Source organism: Pristiophorus japonicus, chromosome 1 (genome assembly GCF_044704955.1).
Source record: "Pristiophorus japonicus isolate sPriJap1 chromosome 1, sPriJap1.hap1, whole genome shotgun sequence".
NCBI classification, from domain to species: Eukaryota; Metazoa; Chordata; class Chondrichthyes; family Pristiophoridae; genus Pristiophorus; species Pristiophorus japonicus.
Genome location: NC_091977.1, coordinates 265,415,157 through 265,440,146, shown reverse-complemented (window position 1 = coordinate 265,440,146; position 24,990 = coordinate 265,415,157).

Here is a 24,990-nt window from a genome sequence, read left to right as displayed (position 1 = left end):
TCGGGGATGAAATGAACCATGCAGCCACCCCCAAAGGGGCGGTGTGCTGTCGCATCGGAGGGGACATTCCCCCAATAGTGTGGGACTCAGACCCACCTCCGGTCAGGACACTTCGGGTCCTGCGGTACAGGCCGACCTGCTGGAAACCCAGAGGCCAGAGAAGAAAGGAGAAGAACAGGAGCTAACCTGGCCACCCAGAGACGGGTGGCAGATGTACATAATTAGGATGATAAGAATCGAGCATAGCGCAGGATTATGAGTGTAAGTTTATTGAGGATTATTTTTGTTAGGGTCATCACGACCGAAAGAAACCACACATATGGAAGTAGCGAAACGAGTTAAATAAGATAAAAGCATTTGTATAAATATGGAATGGAAGAGCTCTGGATGCCAGCCGGTGCCAAATTAGTGACATAGACCCAGTGGTATTTGAAGGAAGCACCGGTAACAGTTCTTGGGGAAAGGAAAAGACCCCATCTTGTAGGCATTAAATGATACACTACAAGAACGATAAGAGTAAGATGAGACAAAAGTTGGAAACAGACATCAGTTCCGACAGGAACTGGAAAAGACAGCCAGTTGATTAAAGACTTTATTGTGTTCTCCGAGAAGAAATGAGCCCAAATTGGAACTAAATCACCTTTTGGCAAGCCAAAGAGCTTTTCTCAGGGCTGGACAATCTGTTTTATGTGCCCCTACAGGAAGGAGAACAACATGAGAAGGGTCCTGTTCCTGCTCACCCTGATAAGGATGTGCAGCGGCCGCCGAGGAAACGTGGAAGAATCCCTCATGTATGGGTGCTCAGGAGAGAGAGCACCGATCGTGACTGCAGGGGGTGGCACACCGGGTGTGGAAGAGCTCGCCGTTTATGCCCATGAAGGGAGGTGGCCAGGGTGGCTGGGGTCTAATTCCACTCGCTACTCCAGCCAGGAAGGGTTCACCTATGGGGAGGCCTCCGTTCCATGCCCCAGGATATGGGTCGTTGATGCGCGGGTCAGTGTTCTGGAGGGAAAACGTGTGTGTTTGACTTGTAAAGGAAAGATTCCCCTGGGTAGATGGTGGTGGCTCAGGAAGCTGAGCAAGGACGCGGGAGACTAGGAATCTGACTGGAAAAGACTCGGTAATGACACGTACGGTACCATCACGGGGACACGGGAAGGAGTGAAGGTGTGTTGGAACAAGTGGTGGGAGACTGAACAGGGAATTTACATTTGCATGTGGGGGTTAGAGGAGATCTGTCCTGCAGGCACATCAATCGCCTTCGCCAGGCAATGGCAAGATGACGGGGAAGAGATCGGGTGGGATTCCAGCCTACACGGGTGTGTGGTCCCACACTCCCCACTCCCAATTAACACCACCGAACTTAGAGCGCACATGAAGAAACCCCTGCCCACGACCCTGCCAGTGCAAACAATAATAGAAAGGTGTCCTACCACCAAGGGACCAGGGAACGGATTAGTATTGGTACCGACCGAAAAGGTGTCATACCAGGGGGTACACTATGCAGTAGCTTCAGTTATCTTAAACCTTATCGAGGTGCACTTACCTGCATGGTGCCTGAAGGAAACAGAACAGCTATACCAGGCCCTACTTCGAGAAATGATCAAGAAATTTTATGAGTTAGACTTTAGGAATACAGGATCCTCTGTGATAAATAGCCTGGATGATATAGAACTGCAAACACAGATAAATGGTCTAAAGAACCAACTGAGAAAGATCCTAAAAGAGGAAAACACAGTAGTAGGTCAGAGCTACACAAGGACCAGGCTCTGACGGTCCATTTAAAGGAAATCATGGCTGAGCTGGAAAAACATGCACAGACAGTGAATACACTCATACAGGAGGATAGGAATGCTTCTGACCAGGCTGCACAGAACGAGGTGTGCGTACTATATGGGTCATGGTTGTTGGGTGAAGACCACAACAACCTGGAGGATTTAAAACAAGGTTTAGTTCCCTCCTGGATCAGTAACAAGCACCTCGCAGCCCTCCACCTGTATAGTAATTCACTAAGCCCGTGCCAGCTCCGCCCAGCTTCTGAAGCTTGCCTTGTCCCAGTAGATTGCAGGGGTTCTAATCACACCATCATGGGGATAGTGCTAAGGATGTCAGTCATGGGTAGGACAGCCCGACCCGCATTGATATACAGGGTGGAGAACATTGGAGTGATTCAAGGAGGTGCACACGTTCGTTTCACAGCGGTCCCACCGTATGTCATAAAGTGGGAGCACGCTATGAGGGGTACTGACCTCTCCGTGTGCTGGAGCCGGGGTGCACACATAATACTGTGTCCCCAGCACTTGAACACCTATTCTAAACCACAGTGTGGGTTTAAAGCTGCTGGTGCACAGCCTATCAACTGTACCATGGAGGTAATGGCACAAGACTATGTTCCCCCACAGGTAGCATACATAGAGGGTGGGACATATTGTGTCACCACCAGTGTGCCCCACTACCAGCTTGGAGAACACTTCTGGTGTCCGGTCAGTGACAGCAGTTTTTGCTTTAAACCCGAGGCAGAAGTTCAAGTGGCCCAGGAACGGATTGTCCCCATTCCTGAACCCTCCACTGTCTACCTCACTGTGAGAGAAAACATCACAAACCTGCAGGACTATGTTGTACATTTTGGCTATGAAATTCCCCCTCTACCTGAACATCTTACCGCTCTGCTAGAAGCTGTGGTAATCTCACAAAAACATTTCTATACTCTGGAACAGAAAACAATTGAGATAGGGAGAAAAATTCTAGAGTTCGCAATTCCACCTTGGTGGGACATTTTCAGGAATTCAGAAGTTCCTGTCGGGATCAGAATAGCTTCCCACGTTTTGGTTGTGTGTCAACTTGCGATTATTCTTTACTTATGGTGTCTCACTTGTCGAGTGAAACACAGAGACAGTCAAGTCAGGCACCAAAGGATGCTGTACGCTCCCTGGCCAAACTTGGGAATCGCGCAGGGAGGGGTAGCACCACATTACCATGTTTGATTCGTTTTAATTTTCACTGCTGTAAAAACGCAGAGATCAAGTGTTGTAAGAATGTTATTAAAAATGTGTTTGACTATGTACCTTTTATTTTCTGTAAAAACGGGTAATGGAGGGGCGTTGGACCCCCTCTATGCTGTAACATAATTGAAATGACTGTATCCACCTGTAAAGTGCATTACATTTCAAAGGGGAATGCACGTTTAAGTTTTAGCTAGGTAAATACAAGGAAGGTTGACTCTCGGGAGAGCAAGAATTTTGCTCACCTAGCATGACATTCTAGCATGTAGAGTGTCACAGGGGGGACTGTAGAGTTGCAAAATTCATGGAAAACCCCCCAGTGTTTGGACTCATTGGAAAGGAAATTTAATTTGGAACTACCTACCAGAAAGTTTGAGATCCTAAAGTGCACATGGAAGAAACTACGAGTTTTAATCGAATTTGGGATTTTACAAGGCAGATTGGGTCCATGTGGGAAGGGCTAAGAACTAAAGGATAACTATCCTTCAAAATAAAGCAGTTTGAGTATTAAAACTGTCTGGGGTATCGAAGCTGAATCAAATTGGCTGGGGAATTGTGTAAACTCGAAAACCCTTCACCCCAGTAGACATTAACATAGCAACAATCAACCCAGAGATAGCCAGCCATCACCCTGAGCAGGAAACCAATCCAGCACATACATAATGACAATGGCACATCCAGCCCGCATGGAAAACCCAGGCCTGGGCAGACATTGAAAATGCCAAATCTAATTTTTCCCCATCAAGAAACAAATTTAAAAGATCGACACATCCGAGACAGGTTAACAGTAATGGGCCCGCCAAAATATGACAAAGAGATATCAAGCCCGTCAAATATTAAACAAAGAATCGGGACTGATTTGGCGCAAAGATTAGAATAGCTCCCAAAGTATAACTGGGGCCCTGTTTTAACAAATATATGCATGGCATTATAGAGCATCAAGAGGGGAGGAGAGGGAGACCACCGCAGCCGTTCTAACAAACCCCTCCGGCCTCGGCGACATTACCAGGGCTACACTGCCCTGTTATCGCGAAGGAAGGAAAAACATCGCCACGGCAGAGAAAGCAGCCCCAGAACCTCGGACATCACCATCGCAGCAGCAACCGACCACAGCCAACGTGGTACCATCAAAAACACCGCGATCGACCAACTCCAAAACAAAACTCCTCAAAGAAGAAACCGAAGATTCGAAAGTTTCCACTCTACAATCTAGTCCTGACTACCAACAGGTGAAGAATTAACTAAAGAGACTTTCAAAACTATTTCAAACGAAAGAAAGTGGGTACTCACCCTATAAGTCCAGTACATGCCTTACCGCATCAGCGGACACCACCCAAACTGAAGACTACGCAGTCAGAAGTCTTCTACGACATTTGGAGTATGGCAAGCAGAACCTACAGAGTCCAGCGAACCCTGAAATCGTGAACCACCGCCAGCTGACAATAAAGGATCGGTGAGCATAGTCCCTGTTTGCCCTGGAGTTTAACCTAGTCAGAGTTAGGCTTTGGGAGGTGGGAGGTGTATTATTTTCTGTAACCCCTTTGAGTGTGTGATATCGTGTTCTTTATTTGAATGATTATAAGTTTGACATTGTATTTTCTTGCCTTTAATAAAATCGAAGTTCTTTGCACTTTGTCACATCCCCCAAATAAATCCTAAGTCTAGAACCCAGGGAGTGGAAGCGATTCGAACCGCTCAGAAGGTCAGAGGTGAACCTGACCCCACACACGACCCCCCCCCTACATTTTGAGGTGGCTGTATCAAAAATCTATTTTAAAAGTGGGGCTGTAGCTAGCGGCCTTCCGTCTGCAGAGATGAAACCTGTAGCTTGCCAGATGGGCAGGAAGTCAGTCAGACTGTTGTCGAAATAAATTTGGACAGGTGTCGGTAGTCTTCTGGGTGTATGACTACGTCGGTGATCGCGCTTAGTTCTGCAATTTGAGCTCCTTTACTGCCTTCTAATTTAGTTGGTGTCTGTTCTAAAGCTTACTTGCTGTCCAGGGTCATTTTTATTACTGAGAATCCCGTGCACTGCTGCCCGTTTATAATTGCGGAAGAGCCGTCCATGTAAACGTGGATTTTAAATTCGACTTCGTGACTGTTGTCTCTGCCTCCCTCTCTTTCTGACTGAAAGAGACCATCTAAGGTACCTGAAGTCAGAATCTCGCAATGTTGTGGGTCGCTGGGGTACAACATGTTGTGAGCTAGATTACTGGTCTTGGGCTGGCACTGGACTGCAATGTCCCGTCCTTGGAGAAGGAGGGTCCATCGTGCGATTTGCTGGGAACTGACTGAACCTTCCTTGAGATTTCCTTCCATCAGCATTTTGATGGGGGTGTGTGGCGTTAAGATAATAAGGGGGCTAAGTCCAATTATGGGGGAGAATTAATGTACTGCCCAAAAGACACTGAGAAGATTCTTCTCACAGGGCTGGAAAGTTGCTTCTACTGGTGTTATGACGCATGAGGCGTAAGCTACAGGTTGGAGATTGTCATGGTGGTGCTGTAACAGTGCCCCCGAGGGGTCTGTGTCATCAGCTTGATTCCAAGCATTTTTTTTAAAGCAAAGTCTTAAGTTCAATTTTTGTCACCATCAGTAGACCTGCTTAGAAGAAAAAAAAAACAGAAACTCCATTATGGCTTTTTTGTGCCAGCCCACTGTGTTAATTCATTAATCCTGATCCTCTTTCTGTTACCGAGGGAAACATCCACTCAAATTTGAAACTTAAAATGTTCTTAAAATTTTAAAATGCTCAAAATATTCACAGTCAACTCTGCAAAAAGGTGTTGCTTTCTGAAGTCTAGTGCAGAGAGTTATCTTCCTTTTTTTTAAAAAAAAGTTTGACAAACACTTAACAATGGTACCAACAATCTGTAAAGCAACACCACGCATACCAATCGCATTCATTGCAATCCTTCTGTACTCCACGCTTAATAGCATTCCCTCCCTTTTCTCCATTGGTCACAGATTCTGGAATTGGTCAGAACATTTTTATTTTACAAATACCAAATATATGTGATTGCCTTAAGTCCGGAACCACAGTTTAACCCAACCAAAATTCCACCATGGCCAAAATGAAAGTTTGATTTTCACAGGTTAATTAACCTCAATAACTCCAAATTAATTCAAACCAATTTCAAATGAACCAGTGCCAGTTGAAAAACTACAGACACACAGACAAATAAACATCTACGTGGTTTTTAACTTTACCATTCACTCTGAAGCATCACACACAATCCATTTCATAACTTTTCAAACATCCATAGTAACAAATTCAATGTTCTATCGTCTTAGATTCATAGACATGCTTTTCTATTTTTTTCGTCTCTTAAACAGACGGCTTATTACTGTAAGCACAATGCTTTCCTGAACCACCAATATACATTGCCATGTTTGGTACATCCTTTTGGATCCTTCAGGGTCCTGCTACTCCCCTGGTTTCACTGTTCCCTGAAAACTCTTGCTGTCAGCTTTCAGATTTTTAAAACTGCTTTTGCAGCTACTGAAGTTTTGAGCCTCTGTGCACTTTTGCTTCATTTTCTCTTCATTTTGCTTGTTATTTTCCGCCATAGCCATACTAGAGGTCAGATGTAATGTATGAAGTTTTTTTTATCTGTTTGCAGAGTCTCAATTTGATTAGCTTGCTCTGTCAATTTAAACCTCAATCCCTCAACTTCGTTTGTCAATATTCCTACGTCTGTCTGACATCCTGATTTTTCGTACTCCCATTGGTTTTGTAAAGTTTTGTTAAGGTCTCTCTGCTTAAGTAATTCTGCATAACATGCTGCCATTAAGACACATTTAGACTCTCTCTTTTATTTTTTAGTTTTGTCAAAGAATGAGCCTCCTCCGGGAAATCCGGGTGAGCTCATTTGTTTCAAGCCATCTCCTGACATTGTCAATCAAGGTCTGGTTAAACTCCCCATCCCATGACTGGGAGATGCCACCTTTTCCTGTCATTTCTCTTCTGTCTTTCTTTAACAATTTAATTTATTTTAACTCAAAATCGTCCCATCTGGGTCGCCAATGTTGCACAAGCGGCAATTACCTGCGACGGTTCCTGAGTTAAATACCAAATTACACATGAGACCAATGACAGTATCGTTAATGCTCATTTAATACAGGAAAAGTACAAGACTCACAACTTATACTCTATTTAACTCTGCTAACTCTGCAGAAAGGGGTTCCAAAGAGTGTTCCTCTCCACTCCAAATACTAACTCTGTTCAACTCTGTTTAACTCTGCAGAAAAGGCGTTCCAAAGGTGTTCCTTGCTGTCCAAAATACTCTGTTTAACTCAATACTCTCTCATAGTTACCCAATATGTCCCAGGTGATTAATCGGTCCTGACACTGTTCCTTCAAGGGTCTCTCCCTGATCCCTGCTTCTGTCGAGTGTTAGTCCTGGGTTCTCGCTCCGGACTGTCCCAACGTGTCCATTTTTAGATCTTTTTTGTCTCTTTGTTAGCCGTATAGGTTGTGTCATGTATCTTACATTATTATATATAACTGTATCCTAACATGCTATACATGACTATAATAAGATATGACCTGTAACCACCAGCATACCTTACCACCAGGGGTGCACTTGCAAGAGACAGGTATATAAGGACAGGTCTCAGGCAAGAGCAGCATTCCAGAGCTGTGAAATAAAGGTGCAGGTCCAGAGTGACCTTGACTTCACTACATGCCTCGTGTGAATCTGTACTGAGGGGACAGGATTTTACATTGGCGACGAGTTACAGGATTACAGAATCCACAGAATGGATCAGATGAAAAGTACAATGCGGGAGACAATTGGGAAAACTTTATAGAAAGGCTCCAGCAAAGCTTTGTAACCAAAGACTGGTTAGGCGACGATAAGGCAGACAAGAGAAGAGCCCATCTCTTGACCAGCTGTGGCTCGAAAACATACGCTTTAATGAAGGATTTGTTGACACCCGAGAAACCAGCAAGCAAGTCGTTTGAAGAATTGAGCACACTGGTAAGAGACCACCTGAAGCCAGCGAGCAGCCTACTCATGGCCAGACACAGGTTCTACAACTACAGATGCTGTGTGGGCCAGAACATACCCGACTTAGTGGCGGAACTTCGGAGGTTGGCTAGTTTATGTGAGTTCTCCGATGAACTGAGGAGAGAAATGCTGAGAGACTTTTTCATTGAAGGAATAGGCCACGCAGGCATATTCCGAAAGCTCATAGAGACCAAGAACCTGACCTTAGAGGCAGCAGCACTAGTTGCACAGACATTCTTGTCGGGGAAGAAGAAACGAGGTTGATTTACAATGCAGGTACGACAACTAACGAAATATCGGAACAAGAAGTTCACAGCACTAAACAAGCTGCTACCCCCACACACAGACAAAACCAAGAGAACAGGCTCTTGACAGCAGGCAGAAGCCATCAAGGCCACAGGAATGGCCGTTCACACCTCATCAACCCACAATGCGAGCAATCAACTACAAACTGAGAGAAGCTCAAGAGAGATCAGCCAGACGCAGCTCATTCTTTGGGAACACTTTGAACAATGGAACAGGTCTATGCTGGAGATGTGGGGGTGGGCACTCGTCAAGGGATGTCGATTTCAGCAGGCTGTTTGCAGAAATTGTGAATATACAGGGCATTTGGTCCGCATGTGCAAAAAACCGCAACTCGACTGGTATACGAATTGGATGGGTTGGAAAGCGGACCAGAAGATGGTGGGGACAGTACCCGGGACACCGATGTACAGTGGCTCAACACGATCAATGGCCCCTGCTCCTACAACAGGATGCCTCCTATAATGATGAGGGTCCTACTCAACAGGATATTTGTCAACATGGAGCTGGATACGGGAGCGAGTCAATCTCTCATGGGCGCTCAACAATTTGAAAAACTGTGGCCGCATAAAAGAGACAGACCAAAACTCACAAGGGTCGACACCACACTAAGGACCTATACCAAAGAACCAGTCCTCGGCAGCGCCATGCTCTCTGTCACACACAAAGGGACAGTGAACCGACTTCCCCTGTGGATTGTCCCCGGAGACCCCCCAGTACTGCTGGGGAGAAGCTGGCTGGCAAAGCTAAACTTGAAATGGGATGATGTCCATGCCATGTCATTAGAGGAACGGACCTCCTGCTCAACAGTTATTAAGCGATTTGAACATCTCTTTCAGGCAGGTGTGGGCACTTTCAAAGGGGCCAATGTCAAAATCTACATCACACAGGATGCTAGACCAGTCCATCACAAGGCCAGAGCTGTACCCTATGTGATGAGGGAAAAGATTGAACACGAACTAGATAGGCTTCTGCGGGAAGGCATTATATCACCTGTGGAATTTAGCAACTGGGCAAGTCCCATCGTCCCAGTCATGAAGCCTGATGGATCCATACAAATCTGTGGGGACTACAAATCTACCATAAACAGAGTCTCCTGACAGGACCAGTACCCGCTGCCCAGAGCGGAGGACTTATTGGCTGGAGGTAAACTTTTCTCAAAATTAGACCTCACATCTGTGTATATGACGCAAGAATTGACCGAGGAATCCAAGCTACTCACCACCATCAACACACATCGAGGCCTTTTCATGTACAATCGATGCCCATTCAGCATCAGGTCGGCAGCTGCCATATTCCAGCGCAACATGGAGAGTCTGCTCAAGTCCATCCCATGGACGGTTGTATTTCAAGACGACATACTTATCACGGGCAGGGACACAGACTCCCATCTCCATAATTTGGAGGAAGTACTAAAGCGGTTGGATCGGGTAGGCCTACGAGTCAAGAAATCCAAGTGCCTGTTTCTCACACCCGAGGTTGAATTTTTGGGCAGAAGGATTACCGCTGATGGAATCCGCACAACAGAGTCCAAAACAGAAGCAATTCGCCTAGCACCCAGGCCCCGGAATGTCTCAGAACTGCACGCCTTTCTCGGGCTACTCAATTACTTTGGGAACTTTATGCAGAACTTAAGCACGCTGCTGGAGCCTCTCCACGTGCTACTCAGGAAGGGGTGCGATTGGTTTTGGGGGGATGCCCAGGAACGCGCCTTCAATAAGGAACGCAACCTTCTGTGTTCCAACAGTGTTTTGACTTTCTTTGACCCAGGTAAAAAGCTAGTTCTCACAAGCGATGCGTCAGCGTATGGGGTCGGGTGCATTTTGCAACATGTCAATAGTGCGGGCAAATTACAACCCATAGCTTATGCCTCCAGGTCACATTTGCGGGCGGAGCGCGAATACGGAATGGTCGAGAAGGAAGCGCTCGCGTGCATGTATGGTGTCAAAAAGATGCACCAATACCTTTTCGGGGCCAAGTTCGCGTTAGAAACTGACCACAAGCCCTCACGTCCCTCCTATCTGAGAGCAAGGCAATAAACGCCAACGCCTCGGCGCAAATTCAACGCTGGGCACTCATGCTGGCGTCCTACGACTATACCATAAGGCACAGACCAGGCACAGACAACTGTGCCGACGCGCTCAGCAGGCTACCCCTGCCGACCCCGGAAGGGTCTGACAAACAGGACTGTGAGATAGTCATGGCAATCAATGCCTTTGAGTCCACAGGTTCGCCCATGACGGCTCGCCAAATCAGAGCCTGGACGGCCAGCGACCCCACGTTATCCTTAGTAAAAAGATGTGTCCTAACCGGTGACTGGGCAGAGGCTCGCGATGCGTGCCCCAAGGAATTAAAACCCTTCCAAAGGCGCATGCATGAGCTATCACTACAAGCAGACTGCCTGATGTGGGGCAGCCGAGTAGTCATGCCTCTGCGAAGCAGAGAGGCATTTGTCCGGGAGCTCCACCGCGAGCACCCAGGGATCATTCTCATGAAGGCCATAGCCAGATCCCATGTCTGGTAGCCTGGTATTGACGCGGACTTGGAGCTCTGCGTCCAAAGGTGCACCATTTGTGCCCAACTCAGCAGTGTCCCCAGGGAGGTTCCACTTAGCCCCTAGCCCTGGCCGACCAAACCGTGGTCGCTGGTGTACGTAGACTATGCAGGCCCATTCATGGACAAAATGTTTCTCGTAGTTGTAGATGCATTTTCAAAGTGGATCGAATGCACCATTTTAAACTTGAGCACAACCTCCACCACTGTGGAGAGCCTCGCAACCATGTTTGCAATGCACGGAATCCCTGACGTATTGGTCAGTGACAATGGTCCCTGCTTCACCAGCGCAGAATTCCAAGACTTTATAATTGACCACGGCATAAATCACATCAAGACGGCACCGTTCAAGCCGGCCTCCAACGGCCAGGTGGAGAGAGCAGTGCAAATCATTTAACAAGGCATGCTTAAAATCAAAGGTCCCACGCTGCAGGGTCACCTGTCGCGACTTCTGCTGGCATACAAATCTCGTCCGCACTCACTGACTGGGATCCCCCCCACGCAACTGTTGATGAAAAGGACTTTAAAAACAAGGCTCTCATTAATCCTCCCAGACATGCACGAAATCGTTGAGGCAAAGCGCCGTAAGCTGACTGAGTACCATGACAGAAATTCGAGGTGGAGATGGAATGAGATCGGGGACAAAGTGTTTGTACTAAACTATAGCAGGGGTCCCAAATGGCTTGCAGGGACAGTAATGGGCAAGGAAGGAAACAGGCTACTGGTAGTACAAATGGACAATGGCAAAACCTGCCGGAAGCATGTAGACCAAGTCAAAAGCAGATTTACCGACAACACTGCGGAACTAGAGGCAGACTACAATGTGGAACTTGCACCACACCTGGTGGACAGACAGAGTGATAGAGAATTCAAACAGGCTGCATTTAGACAGGCTGTGAAAAAACATAGGCCACATTGCATTAAGTCATCAATCAACTTGACATTTTCGGACCTTGGGTAGCGAGCCAATTAAAACGTTAAAAGACTTTCAATTGAGCCAATAAGGTCAAAGAAGGCGAGTTCTTTTCTGTAAATTGATCCAGGTATAAATACTGCCATTTTGACCATGTGGTTTCAGTAAGACAAAGAAACTGGCAAACAGCCAGAAGCTTGTTACTCTCTGCCAAGATTAAAAAGTTAAAACTACCATCGGAGTTCGTATTTAATTGGAAATTAAGAGATCTAACAATTTTGGCGCTGCGAGCAGGGTCGCTGAGGAAAGAAATTGAATTTTGGACATCGGACCTACATATTGAGGTAAGGACTCCTCTTTTTAAAAAAAGTCCTCGGTCAAAAGTCTAAATTCGCCTCTCCTTCTACACGATTCCGAAAGCCTCTGGTTTGCGAACCCTCCAGTTGGTAGTCGGCTGGAGGTCCCATAGACGTCTAAACTTCAGCGGTGTGTTAGTTAATTAATCACCGACCTATTGATCGGCTAGAAAGCCTACGACTCGAGACCCCAGTAAAGAACTTAGTAAAGAAATGGCAGCAGGAGATAAGGGCAAAGAATTGCCTACAACTGTTAAAGGTGGGCAGGCACCACCTGAAGTTTTGCTAGATTTAATTCTCGAACAGTTGAAAGAATACATAGAGCAACAATTCAACTTATCTAAAACCTGTATTAAGATCGAACAAAAGTACGGAACCTCCAAAGGACAATGGTCCTTGGACGAGATTAAAAGGGTCTGGGGAAAAACGACCCGTATGAAAAATAAAGAGCGAACTAGATAGTCCCTAGCGGTTATGGGCCAGATCCGAAACCGGAATGAAATTATAATGCGTTCCCAACATGATCGAGAACTGACCAGTACAAAGGATCAATTGCAAGCTGTTTGTGCACAGCTGCGACAGAAAAAGCTTGAACTTGAAAAGCTGAAAGCGGAAGTTAAAGATCTTAAAGGTGAAATTAAAGAATGGAAAAAATCATTAGGTCAAGAGACAGTAATAGGAAAAGGAAAATGTATTGATCAATTCCCAGGGTACCCATGTTTGGATAAATTAAAAGCGCAAACTCGAAGACACGACCAAGGAATAGATACGGTTTCTGAATCCTCCGACAATACAGTGTCGGAGGATGATGAAGAATTAGGGGTGCGCTTTGCCCCGTTTAAAAAAAGACGAGTTGTAGTCAAATCAGAAGAGACTGCGGATGAGAGCGGAACCAAAAAAACAAAGAGAAGGGTGTATGCAGAATACTTAGTTCATGCTCCGGCATACCCAGAGAAAATTGATAAATGGTCCAAGGAATTGCCCAATCCAAAGAAAAGGGGAGTAAAAACGTGGGACCAATTGGACCACTTAAGAAATATATATCAACTTCATCCCTGGGACGGAGTGCAAATTTTGACCATAATGGTGCCAAAAACACAGGGAAGAAAATTGCACAACAAAGTAGATGAAGCTTTGGGGCAGAATGAGCAAGAATTAGATGCAGGATGGGAGGCGATTAAACACTGGCTGCAAGCCTTTAGTCCAGCTAAGACAGACTGGGGAAAAATTGCAGCCTGCTAACAGAAAGGAACAGAGGAGGTCCTGGAGTATGATGAGCGGTTTAGATCCACGTGGCTAGAACATTCGGGTATGAATAATACGGATGAGGAAATGGATGAACAAGCGTTTGGACCCCTGAAAGCAGCTTTCGTGGCAGGTCGAAAGCCAGAACTGTCCAAAATGCTTAAGGTAGTGTTACCGGACTGGGAAAGTAGAGGAACTATCTTTGCAGCATTGGTGGATCGATGTAACCAATTAGATCGGGATATGGGAGCTAAAGTCCGAGCTGTACAGGCTATGGGATGGAAATCCCAGGATTCCGATAAACAGTCATTAGGAAAATTACCCGGAAAATGTCATTATTGTGGGAAAGAAGGTCACTGGGCCAAGACGTGCAGGGCAAAACAGCAAGGTCGTGGCTGGGGAAGAGGACGCAGCCAGGGATACAATTTAGCCAACAAGCCAGGCTTGTCACAAGATAACGACCGCATTTAAGCGACTGACAACACAACAACAGAAGGAGTTACTTGGGATAGCAAAAAACGATTAGAGCCCACCCTGGCCCTCCTCCTCGCACTAATACAACAAAGGGGAGATGGGCTATATATAACTGTGAGGGTGGGCGATAATGATGTGGACTGTCTTTTAGACACAGGGGCGGAATTAACATGCTTACCCCTACAATATGGAGACTTTTTGCTGTTGGATGGTAGGGCACGTACAGCCTATGGAGTTGGGGGCCATAAAATGGAAATTAAAAGGACAACACCGGTACTTATAGGGCTGGGTCCACATGAACTAACCACGCCGGTCTGGATAGGCCCAGTAGATCAACCCCTTTTGGGAATGGACGTTCTAATCCAAATAGATTCATCGTTGCATTTCGAGGATGGTCGGGTGAAATGGTCAATTAGAACTTTGAAGAAAGAAGAATTGAAGGAACACCCGATATGGGTGAAAGATAAGAACGATTGTGGCCTACTCCAGATGGAGCCTGCGTCATTTACAGGGACCAAGCCTCCATGCACTAAACAGTATCACATCAGTTCAACTGCCATCGCGGGAATCTTACCGGTTATTCAGCAATTGGAGAAACAAGGGGTGCTTATTAAAACGCATAGCTCCTCCAATAGCCCCGTGTGGCCGGTACAGAAATCTAATGAGACTTGGCGTTTGACTGTCGATTATAGGAAAGCTAACCAGTGTATTGATCAAAAAGCTCCTTTGGTCGCAGATCCCTCCACCATTTTTAATGCCCTCAAATCGCAACATAAATATTTCTCGGTTATAGATATGGCCAACGGATTTTGGTCGGTGCCTCTGGCACCGGAGGTTCGACAGTAGTTTGCTTTCACTGTCCAAGGACAACAGTATACTTGGACCCGGTTACCACAGGGTTTCCACAACAGCTCAACAGTATTCCACATGTCTTTACAAAGCCATTTGCGAGAATTACCTCCCCTGTCATCCACAGTCATCCAATATGTAGACGATATCTTGCTAGCTTCAAACACGGAATAACAGCATGAACAAGATCTACAAGCTTTGCTGGATCACCTTCGGCTGAAAGGACATAAAGCCAGCATCGACAAAGCACAAACATCCCAAGAAGAGGTTGTATACCTGGGACAAAAGATTTCACAAGGAAAGAGAGAACTTACCCAGGATAGAACTGCAGCCATTCGGGCTGCTAAAAAACCCATCACTATTCAGGAACTAAGGTCTTTTTTGGGATTGTGTAACTTCAACAGAAATTGGATTGACTCCTTCACACAGCTTGCTCAGCCACTGAATGATATTTTAAAGGGGAAACGTGCCTCTAAAGAAGCCATCACCCTCACTAATGAACAGCAAGAGGCCTTCCTGAGTTTGAAAAAGGCTTTGTGTTCGGCACCGGCTCTGGGAATCCCCGACAGTGGTAAGCCATTTACCCTGTTTGTTCATGAGAAAGAAGGATACATGACAGCTATACTGACACAAGAACATGGGGATCGGCAAAGACCTATTGGCTATTATTCGGCAAAATTGGATGAGGTAGCCCTCGGATGGGGAACTTGCCTAAGGGCCATGGAAGCTACATGTCGAGCGGTAATGATCACTGCGGGTCTCGTCCTTGACCAAAAGCTGATTGTCAAGTGTCCCCACACCGTACACGCTTTGCTGTCTATGAATAGAATGTCTCAGGTGACAGCAGCAAGATGGACCCGCTGGACAGCAGTTTTGGAAGCTCCTAATCTCCATATCGTCCGGGCAAGCCCGGTTAATCCCGCAACTATGCTCCCGATGTCAGAATCGAGGGAGCAAGAGGGGGGAGAATGTGAAGAGCATGACTGCGTGGATATTTTAAAAGAAACAGAAGAAGCAGCCTTAGCAGCAGAGGAGCCTCTGCACAACCCAGACCTCATCCTGTTTACAGATGGTTCCTCCTTTGTTGACAATGGTACCAGAAAAGCAGGATGGGCAGTTACAACCTTATATGAGGTAGTGGCAAAAGGATGTTTACCCTCAGGAACGTCAGCACAACAGGCCGAGTTACGGGGCCTGTCAGAAGCATGTCGAATAGCAGAAGGACAGACAGCTAATGTCTACACAGATTCGCGTTATGCTTTTGGAGTCGCTCACGACTTTGGTATGTTATGGCGGAAAAGAGGAGTCCTCACTGCTGCTGGTATACCTATCCGAAATGGAAAAGAAGTCCGAGACTTACTGGAGGCCATACAATTACCTCAGGAAGTGTCCATCATGAAATGTAAGGCCCATACCAAGGAAAATACCACAGGATCACAGGGAAATGCCCTAGCCGACCAGGCAGCTAAAGATGCCGCCTCACAGGGCGTTCCTCCAGAAGAACCAACACAGATGTGCAGATTGAAAGCACTCAGGACTCTGACACGAGACCTTCAAACAGTGCAAGGCGAGTGCTCCTGAGAGGAATAATGGACATGGATTGAGGCAGGAATTAAGCTATGTGAAGATGGTGTCTGGAGACAAAGAGTTACCGACAAGCCAGTCGCGCCACAAGCGCTTATGCCTTTTTTAGCCCAACAGATCCATTCGTGGGGACACTTGGCCTCACAACAGATGACGGCACGGTTCCAGAAAAGCTGGTGGGGTCGGGGATTTAAAAAACATGCCCAGCTGGTAACAGACCGCTGTGTGGTCTGCCAGAAAAATAATTCTGGACCCATCATGGTAATGCCCCAACTGAGGCCCCCTGCCCCTGTCGGACCATTCCAGCATCTGCAGGTTGATTATATATCTCTCCTTCATGCCAAGGATACACTAACATTCTTGTCATGGTTGACAGAGTCTCTAGATGGGTAGAAGCTGTCCCAACTAAAAGAGCCACAGCCAATCACACTGCAAAGGTCTTGTGTAAGGATTACATTCCCCGACGGGGAGTCCTGAGTAGCATTGACTCAGACCAGGGAACACACTTCACAGGTGCTGTCTGCCAAGAAGTCTGTAGGTTACTGAACATTACGTGGGATTTACACTGTCCTTATCATCCACAATCATCAGGACAAGTAGAGCGAATGAATCGAACTCTGAAACAACGGCTTGCCAAATATCACCAAGAAGGAACACCATGGCCCCAGGCACCACCAATAGTGCTATGTAGCATTAGGGCAATCCCGAACAGAACTACAGGTCTAAACCCATTTGAAATTATAACAGGAAGACCCATGTCGCTGCCAGGAACTATCGATTTACGGAAAGCTGATGTTCACTTAATGAGTGACACTTTGTTATCATACTGTCAGAACTTAACCAATGCTATTAGTTCTGTTTCCCGACAGATATCTGCAGCTTGGGGTAATCCACCCGAAGGAGGACATGACATCATCCCGGGAGTCTGGGTGTATGTGAAAAAGTTGCATAAAGAACCTTTGGGTGCCAAGTGGGAGGGACCTTATCAAGTGTTATTGACCACCCAGGCAGCTGTTAAAGTCCAAGGAAAGAAAGCCTGGATCCACGCGTCACACGTTAAACGAGCACCCGTAACTGAAGCTGAAATCTAATAAGGACAATTACTTTTCGCGAAAATGTATAAATTTACTGTAGTTTTGATTGTAGGTATTCTAGGCATAGGCCTACTTCTTACTAGCCGACCCTCTGCACCAAAGGGAAATAGTAGGGTAGCAAGGGAATTACATGTAAATACCTTTTACTTTTATATTGTTTGTTTATGTTGATTAAATGTTGTTGCGACCAGGCGGCTGTAGCTGCTGTCCCACAGGTGAGACACCTTGCAGGTCCCAGCAGACCGTCTGTACGTGGCACAGGGGTATGTTATGCTTCAGGAAAGGTTGTTTACTGGTTGAATTCAGATATTGATTTGGATTAGATTAATTAACCTACTAAAACCAGACTTCCATTGTGGCCACGATGGAACTCGGGTTTGTGTAAATTTGTGTGAAGCTACTAATCCGGACATGTGGCGAAACACATCAACAAATTTTCGAAGGAAACTCTGTTAACATGTATGAAATTATTTTGTAGAATGTTTAACCAGTGATACCTGATGTTTTATGATTCAGTTTGTGAAAGAATCAAAGGGGAGATTGATAGAGAATTCAAACAGGCTGCATTTAGACAGGCTGTGAAAAGACACAGGCCACATTGCATTAAGTCATCAATCAACTTGACATTTTCGGACCTTGGGTAGCGAGCCAATTAAAACGTCAAAAGAATTTCAATTGAGCTAATAAGGTCAAAGAAGGCGAGTTCTTTTCTGTAAATTGATCCAGGTATAAATACAGCCATTTTGACCATGTGGTTTCAGTAAGACAAAGAAACTGGCAATCAGCCAGCAGCTTGTTACTCTCTGCCAAGATTAAAAAGTTAAAACTACCATCGGAGTTCGTATTTCATTGGAAATTAAGAGATCTAACACAGAGGGAACAACCTGAGGAAAGGGCAATCCCAACAGACAGCCCAGGCGAGTCAACAACAATCACACCAATCGAAACAGACAGCCCAGGCGAGATACCAGCAACCACACCCAAAGAAAAACAGACACCAAGGCAAACAACTGAACCACAACTCAGACGCTCCACGCGAGAGCGTAGACCACCTGAGAGACTGAACCTATAAAGACAATAAGACCTTGGGAGAAGGTGATGTCATGTATCTTACATTATTATATATACCGTATATACTCGCGTATCATGTGACTTTTGAAGACCTAAATTATAACCTAAATTTGGGGGGTCGCATGATACGCGAGATACAAAATTTGCTGGTGTGAAGGCTGTTAAGCAGAATCTTGGCATGCTCCAACAATCCTCTATGTAAAGACATTTCTCTTGGTTTCTCCTCTCACTCTCCATGATGGTTGTAAATCGAATATCCCTGGTTGATATTAGTTCCTCGATACTCATGACCAAATCATTAGTTTATGTGGAAAACAAGCCAAGTTCCTGCAGCACACCACTAACTACATCCTCCCAATGCAAAAAAAAATCCATTTGACTCCTGCTGAAATTCTTCTCTTCAGGGGGAGAGAGAGTCGCGGAGGTCGGGGGGGGGAGAGAGTCGCGGAGGTCGGGGGGGGGAGAGAGAGTCGCGGAGGTCGGGGGGGGAGAGAGTCGCGGAGGTCGGGGGGGAGAGAGAGTCGCGGAGGTCGGGGGGGGGAGAGAGTCGCGGAGGTCGGGGGGGGAGAGAGTCGCGGAGGTCAGGGGGGAGAGAGTCGCGGAGGCCGGGGGGGGAGAGAGAGTCGCGGAGGTCGGGGGGGGAGAGAGAGTCGCGGAGGTCGGGGGGGGGAGAGAGTCGCGGAGGTCGGGGGGGGAGAGAGTCGCGGAGGTCGGGGGGGAGAGAGAGTCGCGGAGGTCGGGGGGGAGAGAGAGTCGCGGAGGTCGGGGGGGGAGAGAGTCGCGGAGGTCGGGGGGGAGAGAGTCGCGGAGGTCGGGGGGGGAAACAGTCGCGGAGGTCGGGGGGAGAGAGAGTCGCGGAGGTCGGGGGGGAGAGAGAGTCGCGGAGGTCGGGGGGGGAGAGAGAGTCGCGGAGGTCGGGGGGGGAGAGAGTCGCGGAGGTCGGGGGGGAGAGAGAGTCGCGGAGGTCGGGGGGGAGAGAGAGTCGCGGAGGTCGGGGGGGGAAAGAGTCGCGGAGGTCGGGGGGGAGAGAGAGTCGCGGAGGTCGGGGGGGGAGAGAGAGTCGCGGAGGTCGGGGGGGAGAGAGAGTCGCGGAGGTCGGGGGGGAGAGAGAGTCGCGGAGGTCGGGGGGGGAGAGAGTCGCGGAGGTCGGGGGGGAGAGAGAGTCGCGGAGGTCGGGGGGGGAGAGAGTCGCGGAGGTCGGGGGGGGAGAGAGAGTCGCGGAGGTCGGGGGGGAGAGAGAGTCGCGGAGGTCGGGGGGGAGAGAGAGTCGCGGAGGTCGGGGGGGGAGAGAGAGTCGCGGAGGTCGGGGGGGAGAGAGAGTCGCGGAGGTCGGGGGGGGAGAGAGTCGCGGAGGTCGGGGGGGAGAGAGAGTCGCGGAGGTCGGGGGGGGGAGAGAGTCGCGGAGGTCGGGGGGGGAGAGAGAGTCGCGGAGGTCGGGGGGGAGAGAGTCGCGGAGGCCGGGGGGGGAGAGAGAGTCGCGGAGGTCGGGGGGGGAGAGAGAGTCGCGGAGGTCGGGGGGGGGAGAGAGTCGCGGAGGTCGGGGGGGGAGAGAGTCGCGGAGGTCGGGGGGGAGAGAGAGTCGCGGAGGTCGGGGGGGGAGAGAGAGTCGCGGAGGTCGGGGGGGGGAGAGAGTCGCGGAGGTCGGGGGGGGAGAGAGAGTCGCGGAGGTCGGGGGGGGAGAGAGTCGCGGAGGTCGGGGGGGGAGAGAGTCGCGGAGGTCGGGGGGGAGAGAGAGTCGCGGAGGTCGGGGGGGAGAGAGAGTCGCGGAGGTCGGGGGGGAGAGAGAGTCGCGGAGGTCGGGGGGGGGAGAGAGTCGCGGAGGTCGGGGGGGGAGAGAGTCGCGGAGGTCGGGGGGGAGAGAGAGTCGCGGAGGTCGGGGGGGAGAGAGAGTCGCGGAGGTCGGGGGGGGAGAGAGTCGCGGAGGTCGGGGGGGAGAGAGTCGCGGAGGTCGGGGGGGGAAAGAGTCGCGGAGGTCGGGGGGAGAGAGAGTCGCGGAGGTCGGGGGGGAGAGAGAGTCGCGGAGGTCGGGGGGGGGGGAGAGAGAGTCGCGGAGGTCGGGGGGGAGAGAGTCGCGGAGGTCGGGGGGGGAGAGAGTCGCGGAGGTCAGGGGGGAGAGAGTCGCGGAGGCCGGGGGGGGAGAGAGAGTCGCGGAGGTCGGGGGGGGAGAGAGAGTCGCGGAGGTCGGGGGGGGGGAGAGAGTCGCGGAGGTCGGGGGGGGAGAGAGTCGCGGAGGTCGGGGGGGAGAGAGAGTCGCGGAGGTCGGGGGGGAGAGAGAGTCGCGGAGGTCGGGGGGGGAGAGAGTCGCGGAGGTCGGGGGGGAGAGAGTCGCGGAGGTCGGGGGGGAGAGAGAGTCGCGGAGGTCGGGGGGGAGAGAGAGTCGCGGAGGTCGGGGGGGGAGAGAGAGTCGCGGAGGTCGGGGGGGGGAGAGAGTCGCGGAGGTCGGGGGGGGAGAGAGTCGCGGAGGTCGGGGGGGAGAGAGAGTCGCGGAGGTCGGGGGGGAGAGAGAGTCGCGGAGGTCGGGGGGGGAGAGAGTCGCGGAGGTCGGGGGGGAGAGAGTCGCGGAGGTCGGGGGGGGAAAGAGTCGCGGAGGTCGGGGGGAGAGAGAGTCGCGGAGGTCGGGGGGGAGAGAGAGTCGCGGAGGTCGGGGGGGGGGGAGAGAGAGTCGCGGAGGTCGGGGGGGAGAGAGTCGCGGAGGTCGGGGGGGGAGAGAGTCGCGGAGGTCAGGGGGGAGAGAGTCGCGGAGGCCGGGGGGGGAGAGAGAGTCGCGGAGGTCGGGGGGGGAGAGAGAGTCGCGGAGGTCGGGGGGGGGGAGAGAGTCGCGGAGGTCGGGGGGGGAGAGAGTCGCGGAGGTCGGGGGGGAGAGAGAGTCGCGGAGGTCGGGGGGGAGAGAGAGTCGCGGAGGTCGGGGGGGGAGAGAGTCGCGGAGGTCGGGGGGGAGAGAGAGTCGCGGAGGTCGGGGGGGGAAAGAGTCGCGGAGGTCGGGGGGGAGAGAGTCGCGGAGGTCGGGGGGGGAGAGAGAGTCGCGGAGGTCGGGGGGGGAAAGAGTCGCGGAGGTCGGGGGGAGAGAGAGTCGCGGAGGTCGGGGGGGGAAAGAGTCGCGGAGGTCGGGGGGGAGAGAGTCGCGGAGGTCGGGGGGGGAGAGAGAGTCGCGGAGGTCGGGGGGGGAAAGAGTCGCGGAGGTCGGGGGGGAGAGAGAGTCGCGGAGGTCGGGGGGGAGAGAGAGTCGCGGAGGTCGGGGGGGAGAGAGAGTCGCGGAGGTCGGGGGGGGAAAGAGTCGCGGAGGTCGGGGGGGAGAGAGAGTCGCGGAGGTCGGGGGGGAGAGAGAGTCGCGGAGGTCGGGGGGGAGAGAGAGTCGCGGAGGTCGGGGGGGGAGAGAGTCGCGGAGGTCGGGGGGAGAGAGAGTCGCGGAGGTCGGGGGGGGGAGAGAGTCGCGGAGGTCGGGGGGGGAGAGAGAGTCGCGGAGGTCGGGGGGGAGAGAGAGTCGCGGAGGTCGGGGGGGAGAGAGAGTCGCGAAGGTCGGGGGGGAGAGAGAGTCGCGGAGGTCGGGGGGGGAGAGAGAGTCGCGGAGGTCGGGGGGGGAGAGAGAGTCGCGGAGGTCGGGGGGGAGAGAGTCGCGGAGGTCGGGGGGGAAGAGAGTCGCGGAGGTCGGGGGGGGAGAGAGTCGCGGAGGTCGGGGGGGGAGAGAGAGTCGCGGAGGTCGGGGGGGAGAGAGAGTCACGGAGGTCGGGGGGGGAGAGAGTCGCGGAGGTCGGGGGGGAGAGAGAGTCGCGGAGGTCGGGGGGGAGAGAGAGTCGCGTAGGTCGGGGAGGGAGAGAGAGTCGCGGAGGTCGGGGGGGGAGAGAGTCGCGGAGGTCGGGGGGGGAGAGAGAGTCGTGGAGGTCGGGGGGGAGAGAGAGTCGCGGAGGTCGGGGGGGGGAGAGTACGGAGAGAGAGCACGGAGAGAGAGCACGGAGAGAGAGCACGGAGAGAGCAGAATCCACTCGATGTTTCATGTTAAGGTCTGTATTCGATCTCAAAAAAGTGACTCGCATGATACATGAGATATATGGTAAAATCATGTTTTGGGGACGAAAATTTAGGGGTCGCATGATATGCGAGATCGCAGGATACGCGAGTATATACGGTAACTGTATCCTAACATGCTATACATGACTGTAATAAGATATGACCTGTAACCACCAGCATACCTTACCACCAGGGGTGCACTTGCAAGAGACAGGTATTTCAGGACAGGTCTCAGGCAAGTGCAGCATTCCAGAGCTGTGAAATAAAGGTGCAGGTCCAGAGTGACCTTGACTTCACTACATGCCTCGTGTGAATCTGTACTGAGGGGCAGGACTTTACAGGTTGCTACTAATTGCCTGCTTGTTTCTACAACATACAAAGACATTCTATTGTTATCTCAACTTGTCTCTCACCTCCAAAAGTTATTACCAAGTTGGGAGTCTCCCTTCCCATGTGCAACCATTAATTTGACCTCTGGAATCTTTCTTATCACCCCCCTGCTGTGGCCACAGCTGGTCCTGTGATGGTGGGTGACTCCCTTCTATCCGTTGGTCTTCAATTTGTTATTTCTAGCCTGACCTTTTGTTCAGTCATTAGCAATTGCTGGAACTTTGTTAATTGGCACTTGGCTCTACCTCATCCCTTATCTCATTGACCCTGAGGTTAATGCCTGCTTGTTTTTTAGACCTCAGGTCTGAACTAACTTCTTTAACCTTTCTGATATTTCCACAGTGGCGCAGAGGCTACCCACAGGATGACCTCACCCTGATGGTGCCAGAGATTACTGGAGCGGACATCGCTGAGCCTGTGGTCAGTTGAAGATGATGATATCCTCATTTGTAATTCTGTTTCTCACATCCCACTTCCCCCTCATCCCACAATTTCTTCTGGTTTACAAGTTGCAGATGGTATGACATGCATCTCTTGCTTCTCCCGCTTCTCCCCTCACTACAATCCTTCCCTTGTGATTTTCTCCTTTCAGAGAGCCAAGAACTGCAACCTGGCCAGGCAGTGGTGGAGGAGCAGGAACCGGCAGAGGAAGAAGGCAGTGATGCTGGAAGCAAAAGACTGTCACTCGATTTCACACTCGCAACCACCAGCACAGATACTGAAACTGTTCGGAGTTTAGAGGATAGACATGTGATCAACATGTGGTGACACACTGGGCACAAGTGGCCTGCAGCCAGGGCAGGGGCAAGGGTAGCGCAGGTGCCAGCTCGCTGGAGGGCAATGTCACACACGGGTTCTGCTACAGAGGACTCAGATGAGGATTTCGATGGGACAGGCTACAAAAAAAGGGAGATGGGTATGCACAATGATATATTTGCATTGGCAGGCCTGCCAGAAAGCCTGCGTTCATTTGATTTGTTTTACATCCAAAGTTTAATTTGTTTAATGTGTTGGTATAAGTGCCCCTTTAATAAGGGGGCATTTGATTTACATTTGTTTTTATAGCTGCAACAAAATAGTTGCAGAGCTGTCGAACTGTGAGTGGCTTATCTAGTCATGTGATGTTCACAAGACTCAATAAAACCTCAGTCAGTTGGGTTTAGGGGATCTACGATGAGGCATGCGGTTGTGAGCCTGGTGGATGATCTGGTAATGTGTAGTGTGATTGTTAAACCTTTGTGAATAAACCAACTAGTTCTTAATAGCAATGTGTTGCTATGAATGCTTAAGCAAATAACCCATGAAGCAAATACATTAGAACCATCAATTCCATGTTGGAAAGGTTGGCTTCCAAGTTTTTTGCAAAGCCCTGTGCAAGGTTGGTGCCTGACTCTGCCATACTCCAGGCTCGGATGTAACCACGGAAGAGAGGGAGGCAGTTGGGTAGAATGACCCCCTCGACCACCCGCTGCCTGGACCAGTTGATGGCCCCCTTGACCGTGCCCAGGAGCAGGTCTACGAGGAGGCTTTCCGACCTGCCCGCTCCCCTCTGCACAGGGTGCCCAAAGATCATGAGTGTGTGACTGAATTGCAACCAGAATTTCAGGAGCAGCCCTTTCAAATATGGGAAGAGGGGCTGTAACCTCGCACATTCAATAAAACCGTGGAACACGGACTCCTCCAGACCGCAGAAATTACAGGCGGCCTGGGAGCCCGTGAACCAACTTAAAAACTTATTGCATGGGACTGCTCCATGCAACACCCTCCAGGCCAAATCCCCAATAAATAGTGGGAGGACTCCCGCATAGAGAGCACTCCATTGGGGACCCCCGCCTCCTCCAAACCATGGCGTGTCCGGACGGCAGACGAGGATGGCAAGGTGGAGAGTGTGCAAGAGCAGCCCAAGTTACAGCTCTACAACTATTTTGTTGTAAAACAATAAATCAAGTGCCCCCTGATTAAAAGTGGGGGGGGGCATACCAAACACTTTCAAACAATTGCCCCCTTGTTTTTTTTTATTTTGGGGGGTTTTTGTTGGGGCACTAAAAACACAAATTATACAAGTGCCCCCTGGCTAAAAGGGGGTGGGGCACTAAAACCGGCAAATTAAACAAATTAAACTTTAAAACATATAAAATC